The sequence below is a fragment of the Ceratotherium simum genome, unplaced genomic scaffold (genome assembly GCF_057802395.1).
Source record: "Ceratotherium simum simum isolate JZ-2026a unplaced genomic scaffold, ASM5780239v1 HiC_scaffold_66, whole genome shotgun sequence".
Taxonomy (NCBI): domain Eukaryota; kingdom Metazoa; phylum Chordata; class Mammalia; order Perissodactyla; family Rhinocerotidae; genus Ceratotherium; species Ceratotherium simum.
This window is the reverse complement of record NW_028261282.1, coordinates 5,004-20,783: the sequence shown is the minus strand read 5'-3', so window position 1 is coordinate 20,783 and position 15,780 is coordinate 5,004. Positions and strand designations below refer to the sequence as shown.

Below are 15,780 nucleotides of genomic sequence, written 5' to 3'. Positions count from 1 at the left end.
TAGGCATTTGATAAACAGTATCTCTGTTTACTCTGCAACCAAGATTTAATGAACAAAAAATTTCACAAAGGAAGGAATTTATATTATATTGAGGCCAGCGTCCAAAGTAAAGGAACATCATTAAACATGTTATTTTCAGTAATCAGTCATAACCAACATCTCAGTGTTACATAATAAGATTATTTTAATACCAATCCAATATTCTAGGGTCACACATTTTAGCTTCTGAAGATATTTCAGATTTCCAGGTAATAGATAAATATTTATTGATTAAGAAGCAGTAAGTTGTGATGACAAGAGTGTAGGATGGGAGACAGCAAGTCTGGATTCCAGTCCGAGCTTTAGCTCTGTGCTGAAGTGGCTATCTGCAACCATTATCTAACCTCTTGTTATAGCTGGTGTCTTCGTCTGTAGATCAAGAGGCTTGGACTAAATTACCTCTAATACTTCTATCTGCGGTGCTCAATAATTATGCTAAATCATTATCTGAAGTCAACTTTTTCCTCCAGAGTTTCCTATTGCATTTTTCACCTCTGCATTTCTGAGGGTGTAGATTAAGGGATTTAACATCGGGGCCACAATAGTATAAAAGAGAGCCACAGCTTTATCAATGGGCAGAGTGGTCACTGGGCACAGATACACAAATATGCAGGCCACAAAGAATAAGACCACTACTGTGATGTGAGAGACACAGGTGGAGAGGGCTTTGTGCCTCCCCTCCAAGCTATAGTTCTCTAGGGAGCACAAGATGACCACATAGGAGACCATCAAGAGGAGGAAGTTTAATAGGCAAATGAACCCACTATTGGCAGCAACAACGAGACCAAGGGTATGAATATCCATGCAGACAAGTTTCAACAAAGGGTACAAGTCACACATGAAATGTCTATGACATTGGGGCCACAGAAGGGCAGCCAGACCATAAAGAGGATCTGAACGGTTGCATGGAGAAATCCTCCAGTCCAGGACACTCCCAGCAGGAGAATGCACAGCCTGTGGTTCATGACAGTCGCATAGTGCAGAGGTTTGCAGATGGCCACTTAACGGTCATAGGCCATCACCATCAATAGGATGATCTCGGCAGCACCAAAAATATGTTCTGCATAGACTTGAGCCATACACCCATTAAAGGAGATCATCTTCTTCTTGTGAAGTGAGTCCACAATCAGCTTAGGAGCTGAAGAAGAAGAATAAATTGTGTCTATCAAGGAAAGGTGGGCCAGGAAGAAGTACATGGTGGAGTTCAGAGTGTGGCTAGTGGTGATGGTAACCACAAAGAGCAGGTTGCCTGAGAGTGTTACCGTGTATAGAACGAAAATTCCACAAACAATACTTTCCACATTTTGGGGTTCTGTGTAAGACCTATTAAAATGAATTGAGTCACATTTCTTTTATTCTCCATCTATGTGGTATGGAGGAAGGAATGCTTTACCTTAAAAAAAAAAAAAAAAAGAAAGAATGAAAGGAAGGAGGAACTATGAAAGAACGAAGTAGTCCAAAACTCTGCCTTATCTGACAATCTCACAGATAATTCCTTTTCTTCCCAAAACTCCTTAGGAATAGATATCTCAAAACTTCTCTTAGCTGATTCTCGTAATCTTTTATTATCTTGCTCTCAAAAATATCCTTATAAGACAACATCAGATACCAAGAAGAAATGAACTCCATTTCCCTGGATCAGAGTAGTCTTTACAAAATTTCATTTGAACATCAATATGTTGGAGTAATGTAGTTATCAGAAGTAATAATTTGGGAAACTAACAAAACTTAAATAGAATATGTACAAATTAACATGAATAAAAAAACACAATATAGTCTGTATATCCTAATTACAATTATGTAAACATACTATAGGCAAAAAGCTAGTGAATCATCATTAAATAATTAGTATTTGAAAACTATAGGTTTTATATGTATCTTTTAAGAATAAAATTCAAATTCAAAAATTTCTCATAAAATTTTATATAGGTTTTATTTCATCTATGTTAAAACATGTATATATAGAAAAGTTGATGAGGATAAAAATTAATATATTTAGGACATTTGTTCCTGGATGTAAGATTATGAGTGATCTTTTATTTCTTTATACTTTTTAGTATTTTCCAAATGTCTACAGCTTGTCTGACTAATTTTATGATCATAACATAAATATAATTTCCATATTTTTTCTTAGAGGCCTGAAGTTGAAATCATGAAGTTTTAAACTGAGTGGAATATATATGGAAGACAAACATAGAGAATTGTACATTGATACATCATGGGACCCCAGGAAATATTATCTGAATATAAATGAAGTAACTGCTTTAATATATTCATGAAATTGTTACTAGTTCACCAAATGGACATAGAGTGAGGGTGTGAGTAGGCACTGACACATATCACTCAATTAAACTTTAAGACTGTGTTTACAACGAAGTTATGCCATTGTTAATTCTCACTTTTTTCTGGACCTCAGATTCCTTTATTCTCTTTATCTTAATGTACTCTTAAAGCACAAAGGCAGTGAAGGCTAGATGAATTGTTCCTGTTACATGTGGGCAAGGCACATAATGAGGTACATGGAAAGGAAACCTCTTCCAGATGACAGCACAAATGCTTCATTGAGAAGCTAGCTTTAGATTTCTAAACCCCAGGATAGTGGTCTCCCTTCTAGATAGCTCAATGCATCACAGAATTCTTCCAGGGACAAGAACCCTTGAGAAGAAAGTTGAGTGTCCTTCTAATTGCCAAGTCTTCTCTAGACAAGATGGCCTTTGGGAAAACCAACAACTGACTAATATGTTTTTATAATTTCCTGAAGATCTATGACAAAGGTTGGATTTCATGATAAAAATCAGACAGAACCCCCAGACTTGACTCATTCATCTTCATTATTTCACTCATTACCTCAGTTTCCTGCAAATCTTGAAGCAATTAGAATCTATTTTTTAAAAAGTTCTCTTTTAACAGTTTCCATCTGCCTCCTTTTGTCCCACACCACACAGAAACAAAGACAAACAAAACAACTTGGTCTTATGTCAAAATTGATGTCTTTAATGTCCTGTGTTAATGGCAGACTCAAGCACAGAATCAGTTTCTTTTTCTGTCCTGGTCCAAAGAGCAATAGTGTGCCTATTACCACTGAAATCCTCTCATACCCATATTTTGGGAAAAATGAGAAATGGAGAAAGGTGTTGATCTAGCAGGATGACCCTGATCTTTCATAAAAGAATAATTGCGTCCTGGCTCAAACTGCAATTGACAGACAGGGACTCAAGCAGACAAACTTCTTCTAGGCAGAGAAAATTTTGTTACTTGTTTAAATTCCACATACTCAAACATTTTGAAATACAAACTTTTACTGTAATTCTGCTTTTCCCCATTCTTAACAGCAAGCAGAGATTTCTTTTTCTACTATGTAGTTCCTATAATAATAATTTTTGTTGAGCGTTTGCCATGTACTAGGGACGATACTAAATACATTACATACGTTATTTCATTTAATCTTCACAAAAATTGATGAAGTTGGTACACTACTAACCGTATTTTAAAGAAAAGGAAACTGTGGTTAGGAGAAAACAAATGACTTGCTCAAAGTAATAATGACAAGAAAATAGAGGAGCCTGTATTTAAATCTAGGATGTTTGGCTCTAGCTCTTTAGCACTTAGTGCCTCTCCAGTGTAGATCCAGTTTACTTCTGGGAATCAGCAATGCCAGAGTTTGGAAAAGTAGGTTGGCATCTAGAGCCACTACCTGTGACCATTTGAATTCCATGGCAATTCTTTTGCTAAGGTATGAAATGTAGAGTTAGATGTTGAGTTCAAGGGTCCATTGGACAAATTGTTTGTTGTAGAATTGTTGTACACAAAAAATCACCCAGTACCTTCCATTTTATCAACATATATGCTCTTTAAGGATGAAGACACTGAGGCCCAGACAGATAAAGTCCAAGGAAACACAGCTAATTAATTAGTAGTAGACCACAACAAGAATCATGGTCTTCTAATGCCCAACCCAGTGATTTTTTTTCAGCACCACGTCTAGTAACATGAGTGTATACAAGGAAAAATCACCCTACAGTGACAAAGAGAAGTAACTTTCATCTCTCATCTTTAGTAATACCTGTCTTGACTCTCTAAAAAAATAGGGTTAAGTCTGAGTTCAGGGATGCAGAGATTCAGTCATATTGCTGGGACAACATTCATTGTAGCAGAAATAAGATCTTGTCTGGTAAGAACAAGATACAAGAAAATCTGAATAGTCAGCATAAAAAGTGCCCCTGATCCTGGAGTTTAATCTAGCACAGCAAAGAGTACACTCTTTCTTTGCAGATTCTATATTTTAATGCATTCTCCATTGAGATGTCAGTTTTAGAGCTGAAGATTTCTATCAAAAAACAGATTCCAAATGCTTTCCTTCTCTCTTCCATGCTGGCCTGCGTGAAAGTCGCACACCCTGTCTCAGCTTCACCTCAAATTTGCCTTCTTCATTGTCATTTGTCTCTCATATCTCCCTCTATCAGTACAAGGTTAAGATTTTTACCCCTTATTTCATCCCTGGAAATTATCAAAGTCAGAGCATTGTTTCAAGGAAATGAGTGACTATACAGAAGCTGATCTCTAACTATCCAAACTATCACACCATATGCCCTATCTCTGGAGGAAACCCTCAGTGACCCATGCAACCACAATCTGCTGCACTACTGCGCTGTCTCCACACTCAAAAGCCTAGAAATTGACTCAGAAACCCATAAAATGTAAACCTATCTCTGATAAATTATAGATCTATCCATACACAGGGAGGAGAATAAACATTTCTGTGAAACATCTAAAAAGTGTTTCCCCCATCAAATATCAGAAAGTTATGCTTCAATGATTTTAATTATAAACCTCTCAGGAGAAGATGGAAATGTGGGAAACTGGATTAAAAATAAACAATTCTAGTTAACTTACCATGGTTGCCTCTGTAGTTAAGCAGGATGTCCAATGTATTCAGCAATAAGAAATAATAATTATATGTAGTTGTTCAAACATCATATCATAGTAATGTACATTTCTAAGTCTCCACTGACTAGACAATGTTACAGGAAGCAGAGAATGTCAAGACGGCACAAATTTATTCCAATGGATTTAGCAAGCATTTAAAGCTCCAATGCTTTGGAAATTTAAGTCAAAGGAAAAGAAAATGCTATGATGAATTTGAAACCCAAAGTTCTTAGGTACTAAGGCAAATCTTCTGATCTTCAGCACCTAGCTGTCTGGTTATAGGGTAAGAAACACAAATATTTCTATCATTTAATAACCCCCTCTCATTCTGCTCTTAAAATAAGAAAACAGCTTCTTCTTGAATCATAGTGTTTAGAACAGATGCTGAGAACGTTAAAGGACTTGTCTTTCTATCTGAGGTTTTGCCCCCTCAGGAATTAATTATCTTATTTTTTAAAGATTTGACCTTAGAAACAGATATTTGGGAGAATTCGTCTATGGACAACAAACATATCTTCACCTGAATGGTTCTTTTCCCTGCACTTAAAACTTACATATTAATAGCCTACATTCCTAGTCTGGAAAATTATGTGATAATGCACTCTTCTTATAAGCCCTTGGGTACTGTGAACTGGGACATGAAGGACTCTGAGTGCTCTGTAAATAATAACATAGGGTTTCATTCAGGTTGCATGTCCCTGAGGAAATTTCCTCCCTGGCAGAGGTCACCAGAGGAGGTTGAGATACTGAGTTAAATCTCTCAAATGTACTATAAACACATCACGACATACTTTGTTTATAGGAATATTGGGAGCTGATATATTTTCAGGCAGAGTGATATCTACAGTTGGAGGGAAAATGGAGGCTCAAATCCTAGTGCCACCTAGCTCAGAATCAAAATCTAAAAAGGTAGATTTTTATGTCTTCCCATCGACATTTTTTGGAAGTCTTAGTATTCCACTAGCCATTCAATGAAAGAAAACAAACAGATTTCTTCCAATTTTCTTCATACATAATATTCTCAGGACAGTGGAGAATAGAACAACCAAATATATTCTACTATCTTCAAACACATACTGTAGAGGTGCACTCTGCAGCCTAGGGGAGAGGGCGCTGTCTAACCTACTTATCATAAGAGTTAACAGCTGCTATATTTAAATATATGGCTAGGCAGTGGATGGAGAACTGGGAAAAATAGTAATAATAGCACTTATCATTACTGAGCACTATGTCCTTTATTCTATTAATACAGTGTGCTGTATTGATTGATTTTCATATGTGGAACCAACCTTTCATTCCTGGGATAAATCTCATTTGCTTTTGGTGTATAACCCTTTCTATAGGCTACTGGATTCAGTTTGCTAGTATTTTGTTGAGGATTTTTGTGTCTGTATTCATAAGAGATATTGGTTATAGCTTTCTTTTCTTGTGATATCTTTGTGTAGTTTTGATATCAGGGTAACACTGGTCTTACAGAATGAGTTGGGAAGTGTCCCATCCTCTTCTATTTTTTGGAAGTTTGTGAAGGATTGGTGTTAATTCTTCCTTAAATGTTTGGTAAAATTCACAAGCAAAGCCATCTTGGTTTGAGTTTTTTTTGTGGGGGAAGTTTTTTTTTTATTATTATTATTTCAATCTCTTTACTTGTTATATTTCACTTGAGTTAATTTCAGCAGTTTGTGTCTTACTAAGAATTTGTCCATTTCAGCAAAGTTATATAAATTGTTGGCATACAACTGTTCATAGTATCCCCTTATAATCTTTTTTATTCCTGTAAGATTTGTAGTAATGTCCTCTCTTTTATTCCTGATTTTAGTAACTTGAGTCTTCTATCTTTTTTTAGTCAATCTTCTTTGGTGATCTTTTCAAAGAACCCACTTTTGGTTTTCATTCATCTTAAATAATGTTCTTAGATTCATAGAACCAATAAATCTTCCAGCCTTTGCCAAGGGGCTTTATGTGCCACAGGGGCATGTCTTCACCACTCAGCCAGGAGTTTACAACTTTACTTTAGTCCTTATTTCTTGCTTCCACAGAGTCTCAGGGTAAGCCAGCGTTGAGAGTGTAGTCTTTCTTGAACATGCACACAGTCTGGGCATACGCACAGCTCTATTCATGCACATAGCTTTCAAATTCCCAGAAATATGTCATAGTGTCATAGCATTTCAAATCCCCCTATAGTACTTTATTCCTTATATTTTCCTTTTAAGTCTTTGTTTAGTCTATTGTTTGCTCTAACTATTACCCACTGCCCAAGGCTCCCGCCATGTTCAAGAATTGCCTTTGTTTTTTACATATGCACCCAGGAAAAGGCTCCAAGTCATATAAAAAAAGACAGTCTAGTTAGTTAGGTCTTTCAAGAAGCCACGAGAAAGGCCATATAATGACAATTATCTGGGAAAGGGCTTTGAAGGAGCTCCAATCCCATTCTGCCCCCTCCAGTGGCTGCCAGGCTGCTGGTTTTCATGTGATTGCAGGCTGTTGGTTTTCAAGTTTACAGAGGAGCTGGAGAGGAAGCATAAAAATAGGGCATGTTAAATGCCACAAACCTCACTGTTATTACTAAGATTTAGTCATTTTTCTTAGTAAGTACTCCCTGGATTTTTACAAGATTTTGGATAATTTCCAGAATTCTGAAAATAGTGATTCTGATAATTTTTTCAGTATTTTCATTGCTTTAATAGAGGAGAGAATTTTTAAAAGTTGTTATGGGGTGCCTGCCCCATGGCTTAGCAGTGAAGCACGTGTGCTCCGCTACTGGTGGCCCGGGTTCAGATCCCGGGCACTCACCGACACACTGCTTGTCTGGCCATGCTGAGGTGGTGTCCCACATACAGCAACTAGCAGGATGTGCAACTATGACATACAGCTATCTACTGGGGCTTTGGGGAGAAAAATGGGAAAAAGGAGGAGGATTGGCAATGGATGTTAGCTCGGGGCTGGTCTTCCTCAGCAAAAAGAGGAGGATTGGCATGGATGTTAGCTCAGGGCTGATCTTCCTTACACACACACAAAAAAAGTCCTTATGCCTCTGACATCAGCCCACTGAGCACTACATGTCAGAATTCATGCTGGATTTCAGTGTTTGGTGATCATTAACTTAAATCCCAACAATCACTCTATAAGTATATATTGTTAGCCCCACTTTAGAGCTAAAGAAGCAGACACGCTTAGTGGCTGAGCCAGAATCCAAATTCAGGTCCAGGATTTGCTGGTACCAAAGTCTATGCTTTCGCCTTAAGTTCTACTGTCCTTGGGTCAGAAGTATAATATCAATTGAAAGAATATATGAAAAGTAGAGCCAGGTTCTTATATCTAGGTGCTGATGGGCTGGAGGAGGGAATTCTGAAGAACTATATTTGAGGTTCCATTTCATTGTTTGCACAGAGTGTGAAAGTTGAGTTGTTGGCCAAGCTTATGTGTTTATCCACCATGCTTGCTAAGTTCACTTATTATGTGTAATAATTGTTTATATGCACCCCTAGATTTTCCATATGAGTAGTCTGGCTCCTAGTCAAAAGCCTATATGTGATTTTTCAGACCTAATCATAGGCAGTTACAAAGGCTTTGGGTCAGGCTTCATGGGAGAAAGCTGCCCTCCCCATACCAGATTTTATTCACAGCCAATGCATTACAGTTGCATTGTAAGAGGAGTTGAAGTCAAGGACTCAGACCTCCCCGGCTAGCCGTGCCCTTATGCATATCTGCATTCCTAGCCCAGGCACCTTCATTTTGAGATCTCCTTATCAGGGAATCTTGAAGACACTTTTCTCTACTCTGACTCAGTACTCAGTACTTTTCCAATCCTGCTGGTCCTTCCCCCTTGCCCTCCTCTCTGACCTCTAGGTCCATAAAACTGGAGGAACCTTTTGATCAAGGATCCCTCAGCAGTGAGATGACCCCCACATTTGTGCTGATCCACCTGACTTTTCACTGGTGCACTGTTCCATGGGGGATAATGGTACAGGGGGAGTTGGTGTTTACAGTAGTGTGAGCCTTTTGCTTATACTGTCACCGCAGGTGAGTAAAGGCTTAAGAACATAATATTTGATCAAGGCATATTATCTTTTTCTATATGTTTCTGGATTAAATTTACTAATACTTTACTTACAATTTTTACATCTCTATTCATATGAAGACCACCCTGCAATTCTTCTTTCTTGTAAAATCTTTGTCAGGTTTTAGCATCATGGTTATGCGGCCCTCATCTTTTCTTTCCTCTTGAAAATTTTTTGAATAATGGTTATTATTTTTTCCATAAATATTCTACAGAATTCACCAGGAAAGCTATCTGAATTTTTCACTAAGGTAAGATTTTAATTACAGAATTAAGTTAATACATGGAGAAATGTTCAAATTTTTATTTCTTCTTCCATAGGTTTTGAAAAGATTTTTTAATTAATTGGTTTATTTCATCTAAAATTCACTTTTATTGGCATAATGCTTTTCATAAAAGCCTCTTACAAGTTTTAGTTTCAATAGAAATCTGTAGTAAGTGTCCCTTTCTCATTCCTCATATAATTTGTGTTTTCTTTCACTCCCACCTTTTTTTTTCTTCATTAGTTTTGCTCATGATTTATCAATTTTATTAATCTTTTCAGCAGACAAACTTCTGGCTTTATTGATTGAAAAAATAAAAGGGATCAGATTGCCAAGTCAGATATACAAACATCAGAGATCTTCTCTAGCATCAAGCTTTACTAATAACTTATGGAATACAAGGAATCATGAGACACAACAGAAGCAGGAGAAGTCCGGGCCTCCAGTGCTGCTCTCCAGGCCTTTCTCATTGCATTAGCGTGCTTTCTGGTTGATGCATAACACGTGATTTCTGTAAGTAATGCATTCAGTCATCACTCACACAAAATGGAGCTATTTGGTCATGACATTTTATACTCTGATAACCATATAGCCTATGTGAGATTTTCCAGAAAGCCATTCACCATAAATCCACAGGTTGTGGGTTTTTTTACCATAATTGATCCTAGACAGATGAGATAACCTCTGCTTCAAGCATTGCATAGATAAGGATTCTCCTGCTGGTAAATACCATAAGTGTGTTTTCTAAGAGGTCATTAGCATGTTCAAAATGGCCTTTAACTGAGTCATCTGACTTTCTTTCCCAAGGCATCCTGAATAAGAGAGAAAATGGATGGTCAACCTGCTTCTAACCCTTTCCTTCCCAGTCCATCCTCTGACCTAGATCAATATCTCCTTTCCACATATTCTCACGTATCTTTTTAAACTTATCTTACAGCACTTTCAACAATATATTATATAGAAGAATAAGCCTATTAATATCTCAGTCACCACCAGGATTTGGACCCATCCAATAGGAAATAAAAATTCTGTGAACAAAGCATACTAATAGTGATCATATCCCTACAAAAACCTTTTGATACTTTCTTATAGCTCGATTACTCTTTTCCTGCATTATCCAGTTATTTAAAAAGTTTTTATGTATTAATGAAGGCATAATGTTGTTTTAATTTATTAAGACCAAATTCATTGCTTTTTGGCTCAGTCCAATTCCATACGTATTATAACAACTGAAGGATTCAAATAAATGTTCCAAAATATTTTCTCATTAATGAACGTATAAATCCTTTCTTACACCATAAAGCCATGTCAGGAAGATTAGTGTCCCACATGGCATTCGGCAAGTAAAGTTACAGTATCATTCTCTTTTCCTTCCCAACACAAACAAACTTTTTCTATGCACTACACATTCTCAGTGACTGAAGGTCATTGTTTAATAAATTCTGGATTCCCTCTGGTTTGTGGACATAACGATATCCCAGATATCCTAGGACAGTTTTAGTTTTACACACTGGCTTCCGGTGACATTGTGTAACACAATCCATCTACCACGTGTCTTCAATAGGACCAACACAGTTTTTTTTCTTTATCTGTTCAATCTCAAGCAGTTGAATCACAGGGAACATAAAATTGACAGAAATATCTGTGGTATCACAAAGAAATGGAAAGATATTCCTTGCTCTTGGATTGGAAGAATTAACATAGTTAAGATGTCCATACTTCCTAAAGCAATCTATAGATTCAATGCAATCCCTATCAAAGTTCCAACAACATTTTTCACAGAAATAGAACAAAGAATCCTAAAATTTATATGGAGCAATCAAAAGACCCCAAATAGCTAAAGGAATCCTGAGAAAAAAGAACAAAGCTGGAGGTATCACACTCCCTGATTTCAAAATATACTACGAAGCTGTAGTAACCAAAACAGCATGGTACTGGCACAAAAACAGACACACAGATCAATGGAATAGAATCGAAAGCCCAGCAATAAACCCACACATGTAAGGACAGCTAATCTTTGACAAAGGAGCCAAGAACATACGATGGAGAAAAGAAAGTCTCTTCAACAAATGGTGTTGGGAAAACTGGATAGCCACATGCAAAAAAATGAAAGTAGACCCTTACCTTACACCATACACAAAAATTAACTCCAAATGGATTAAAGACATGAACGTAAGACCTGAAACTGTGAAACTTCTAGAAGAAAACATAGGCAGTACGCTCTTCGACATCGGTCTTAGCAACATCTTTTCAAGCACCGTGTGTGACCGGGCAAGAGAAACAATAGAAAAAATAAACCAATGGGACTACATCAAACTAAAAAGCTTCTGCACTGCAAAGGAAACCATCAACAAAATGAAACGACAACCGAACAATTGGGAGAAGATATTTGCAAACCATACATCTGATAAGGGCTTAATCTCCAAAATATATAAAGTACTCATGCATCTCAACAACAAAAAAACTACCATCCCAATTAAAAAATGGGCAAAAAACCTGAACAGACATTTCTCCAAAGAAGATATACAGATGGCCAACAGACACATGAAAAGATGTTCAACATCATTAACTATCAGGGAAATGCAAATCAAAACTACAATGAGATATCACCTCACGCCTGTCAGAATGGCTATAATTAACAAGACAGGAAACAACATGTGTTGGAGAGGATGTGGAGAGAAAGGAAATCTCATACACTGCTGGTGGGAGTGCAAACTGGTGCAGCCACTATGGAAAACAGTATGGAGATTCCTCAAAAAATCAAGGATAGAACTACCATATGATCCAGCTATTCCACTGTTGGGTATTTATCCAAAGAACTTGAAAACACCAATGCATAAAGATACAAGCACCCCTGTGTTCATTGCAGCATTATTCACAATAGCCAAGACTTGGAAGCAACCTAAGTGCCCATCAAGGGACGAATGGATAAAGAAGATGTGGTATATATACACAATGGAATACTACTCAGCCATAAGAAACGATGAAATCCAGCCATTTGTGACAACATGGATGGACATTGAGGGTATAATGCAAAGTGAAATAAGTCAGAGGGAGAAGGTCAAATACCGTATGATTTCCTTCATTAAGTAGTAGATAATAATAACAACAAACAAACACATAGGGACAGAGATTGGATTGGTGGTTACCAGAGGGGAAGGGGGGAGGGAGGAGGGCGAAAGGGATAATTCAGCACATGTGTGTGGTGATGGGTTGTAATTAGTATTTGGGTGGTGAACATGATGTAATCTATGCAGAAATAGAAGTATAATGATGTACACCTGAAATTTATACACTGTTATAAACCAATGTTACTGCAATAAACAAAAAATTTAAAATAAATAAATAAAGGTAAATGTTGATGACAAAGGACGGTGATTCTGTACAGAGTTCCAGCCAACTCTTCATCACCTCAGAAGCTGAGAGAAAGAAGATTGTAGTGGAGCTTCCTTTCTATAGTGCTTTTATTCTCTACCTCTGGATGTCTTTATATATTAGTGCTTGGCTGAGTGTGATTTTTCTTAATGGCTACTGTGTGAAAGTGTAATACTTTACTCTAAGTCCTCATGGTTCTCTTTCTGTGGATAGAGAGAAAAGCTATATTCCTCTGAACTCATCATGAGAATCTGTCATCTAGGATCTCTCCCCAAAGGAAGTTGATATGTCTATGATGTTTAAATTACTCAATCTTTGATAGCTGGGAATCCTGCCATCTGTCTCCTTAGTCATTCACTGATAAAAATGTCACAATCTCCCAGGGTAATCTGGCACATCCCTGAAGACTAACATTTCCAGTCTCAGGGCAGCCATATCTTTTAGAATAGTCATTTTTCGGAGAGAAATCCATTCTCTGAACTCTTGCTTATAACTAAAACTCCTCCATATTCTATGCCAGGCTCTCTAATGTCAAAATGAGCCACAAAGCTCTACACTGATGCTTTCCAACATACATTACCCAAGTCTCATTCTAAACCACAGCCAGAGACATATGTTTAACCAAAGCTCAACCGCATTTCTAAAACTGGCCTCTAATGATGTTTGTGGGTGCCAAGTGGGAGTCATGAAAGACCTTGGCTGATGCTTCAGTAAAGACTCCAACAGGGCCAATTTCCAATCTCCTGAGGACTTGTGAGGTCAACGTATTACCGAATCCTGCACTTTGTGAAATTCTATTTAAACATTTCTCTAGAGTCAATGGAGAAAAATTACAAAGAAGGACTTTTAAGTAAATGACAGCAGTAGAGCCATGTACCAACAAGCTGAAGATTAGTTTGGGAGACACTGTTCCCAAGCTTAGTGCATTAGAAGGAGGGCTTAAATCAGGAATAAAAGGAATTTTCTCCACATTGCTCATGGACTTTTTAGGAAACAAAAATTTGGCAGAATTGATTTGCTAAAACAATGTCCAATCAAGTGGATGTGATTCACTTATATATTTTATAGTTCCCTACACTAGCTTTTCCTGATTTGAAGAATTTTTCATTGTTCTCATTGTTTTTAATTTGGACTGGATATAGTTCTAAGAGATCTAAGAAATATATGTATTTTGAGGATGTATTTATACTTTCATAGGAAGCCAAGAAAGTGAATATAAATTAAACCCTAGAGCTATCAAAGGTTCCTAACTACATCAACTCGTTTTCTGAGTAAATCCAGACTGATAATGGGAACCAAAATAAACTAAAAACTCCAAGATTGGGAGAGTTGTCGACAGAGGTAAAAATTCCAGCGTCCCACTTGTTAGCTCCTGGAGTCTATTTGCAGCTGTGGGGTATGTGCCCTGAGGGGAAGAAAGCGATGACTGAGCTCAATCTGAAAACTGAAGAATCTGCAATCAACTAGATCCAGGTTGGTGACAATTAAATCTTTTCCCAAATTTTAAAAAGATTAACTTAATTTAGCCAGTTTATTTTCATTGAAATAGTTTTTGTAGTTATATTCTGTGAATTGAAGCTTAATCTTTTTCTCTAAAAACGAATTTGGACACAATGACATGAAAATGTCGATAGAAAACATTATCTGTAACGTTGCCAGACAAGACACTGTTGAGAATGACTAAAGTCACTTTCACAACATTGTGGTTAACACTTATGTCTCACTAAGTAGGTTGATTCTGTGGATTTCTGTTGGTAATGATTTGAAATTCTTCCCCCTTTTCATGACTTCCATGTTGCCACATTGAAGTTAGAATTTGTGAATGAAATCTACTCAGAATGATTAACTACATAGTCGCCATCTATCGGGGCCATGGGTAGAGAAGAAACAACTCAGAGACTGAACTTTCCTGAAACTACAGACATCTTTCCTCAACTTTACTGAAGCTGAGAGTCATGATGCTGACTTCTCTGTTTAGAAATTTTTGAGGAAAAATACATGCTTATATTTTTCCGCAGGTATTGGAGAAAAAAGAAAATTAAGGGAGAGTAATAAAACATGATCTTTTGTAATGACACGTACTCACTATTGAAAGTCTATGTAAAGATCCTTCCAAAAAACATATATATTCTTGTGTATACTCAATAGTGACACCAGTTAGCAATGAAAAATTCAGGTTCATCTAATTGGTTAAATTTATGCCAAAAGGGGAAATTGTATTACCTTAAGTGAGCCTAACATTTCTGTCTCGTCAATAGTAAACTCAGGAAGGCTTCATGACTCATTTAATTCCATCTGTAAAATGTGAGTAGAACAATGTATCTAATCCAGAGCATCATTCTATGTGTGATGAAAGACCAACTGCACAGAAAATTCACTTAAGAAATAGTGAGACTTTCTCAGGGAGATTTGCACACTTACATGTCCACATTCAAAGATGTGGACAGAGTTAGTGTGCAAGAGTCACGTTGAGCCACAGACATCTGGGGCTGTTGAGTGAGTGCTGCTCAATGAGCTGTCATGAAGATAGTTCCTTGGTATTTTGAAGGGAAAAATCTCCATTTGCAGCTCTGTCTCTATCTTCATGTGCAAGTACATTCATTTGACAGAAAGGAATAACATTCACAGAACACAGCAGGTATAGACGTAGTAAGGCCTGGTATTTTCATATCTGATACACAGTTGACTTTTAAAAGAATATTATGTTCATATACCTATAAATATTCATGCCAATAGACAAATATAACTGTAAAATAATTGCTATGGATGAAATTTGTCCCAAAAAGTGAAATATAGCCTTCTGTAAGCCTTTTAGAGCCAGAAAGTTTGGAAGTCAAGCATAAGTCCACATTCATAATAACACTGTGCTTATATTCTGGTGTTTGGAAGGTATTGTCACTATTTAATTAGTATGAATAAGAAGAAATTGAATCTCCTTCCCTTCTTCTTTACAATTATCTGCAAAATGGCAGAGGTCAGTGGAAGATGTAGCTCCATCAATCTCAAAGACCAGGACTAAAGAGATGATGGAATATTTTAGTATTGAATTTGAAATATCATCACTCAAAAATACTGTGATCTTTCCAGATGGACCATGTGCTCACAACTCAAGCTGAATCG

General features: G+C 37.0%; 1 pseudogene; it reads right to left on the bottom strand.

The window, feature by feature from the left end:
* Window positions 1-469: 469 nt before the first annotated feature.
* On the bottom strand, window positions 470-1,402 carry LOC106800092 (olfactory receptor 4C12-like; annotated as a pseudogene).
* Between the last annotated feature and the right edge of the window lie 14,378 nt (window positions 1,403-15,780).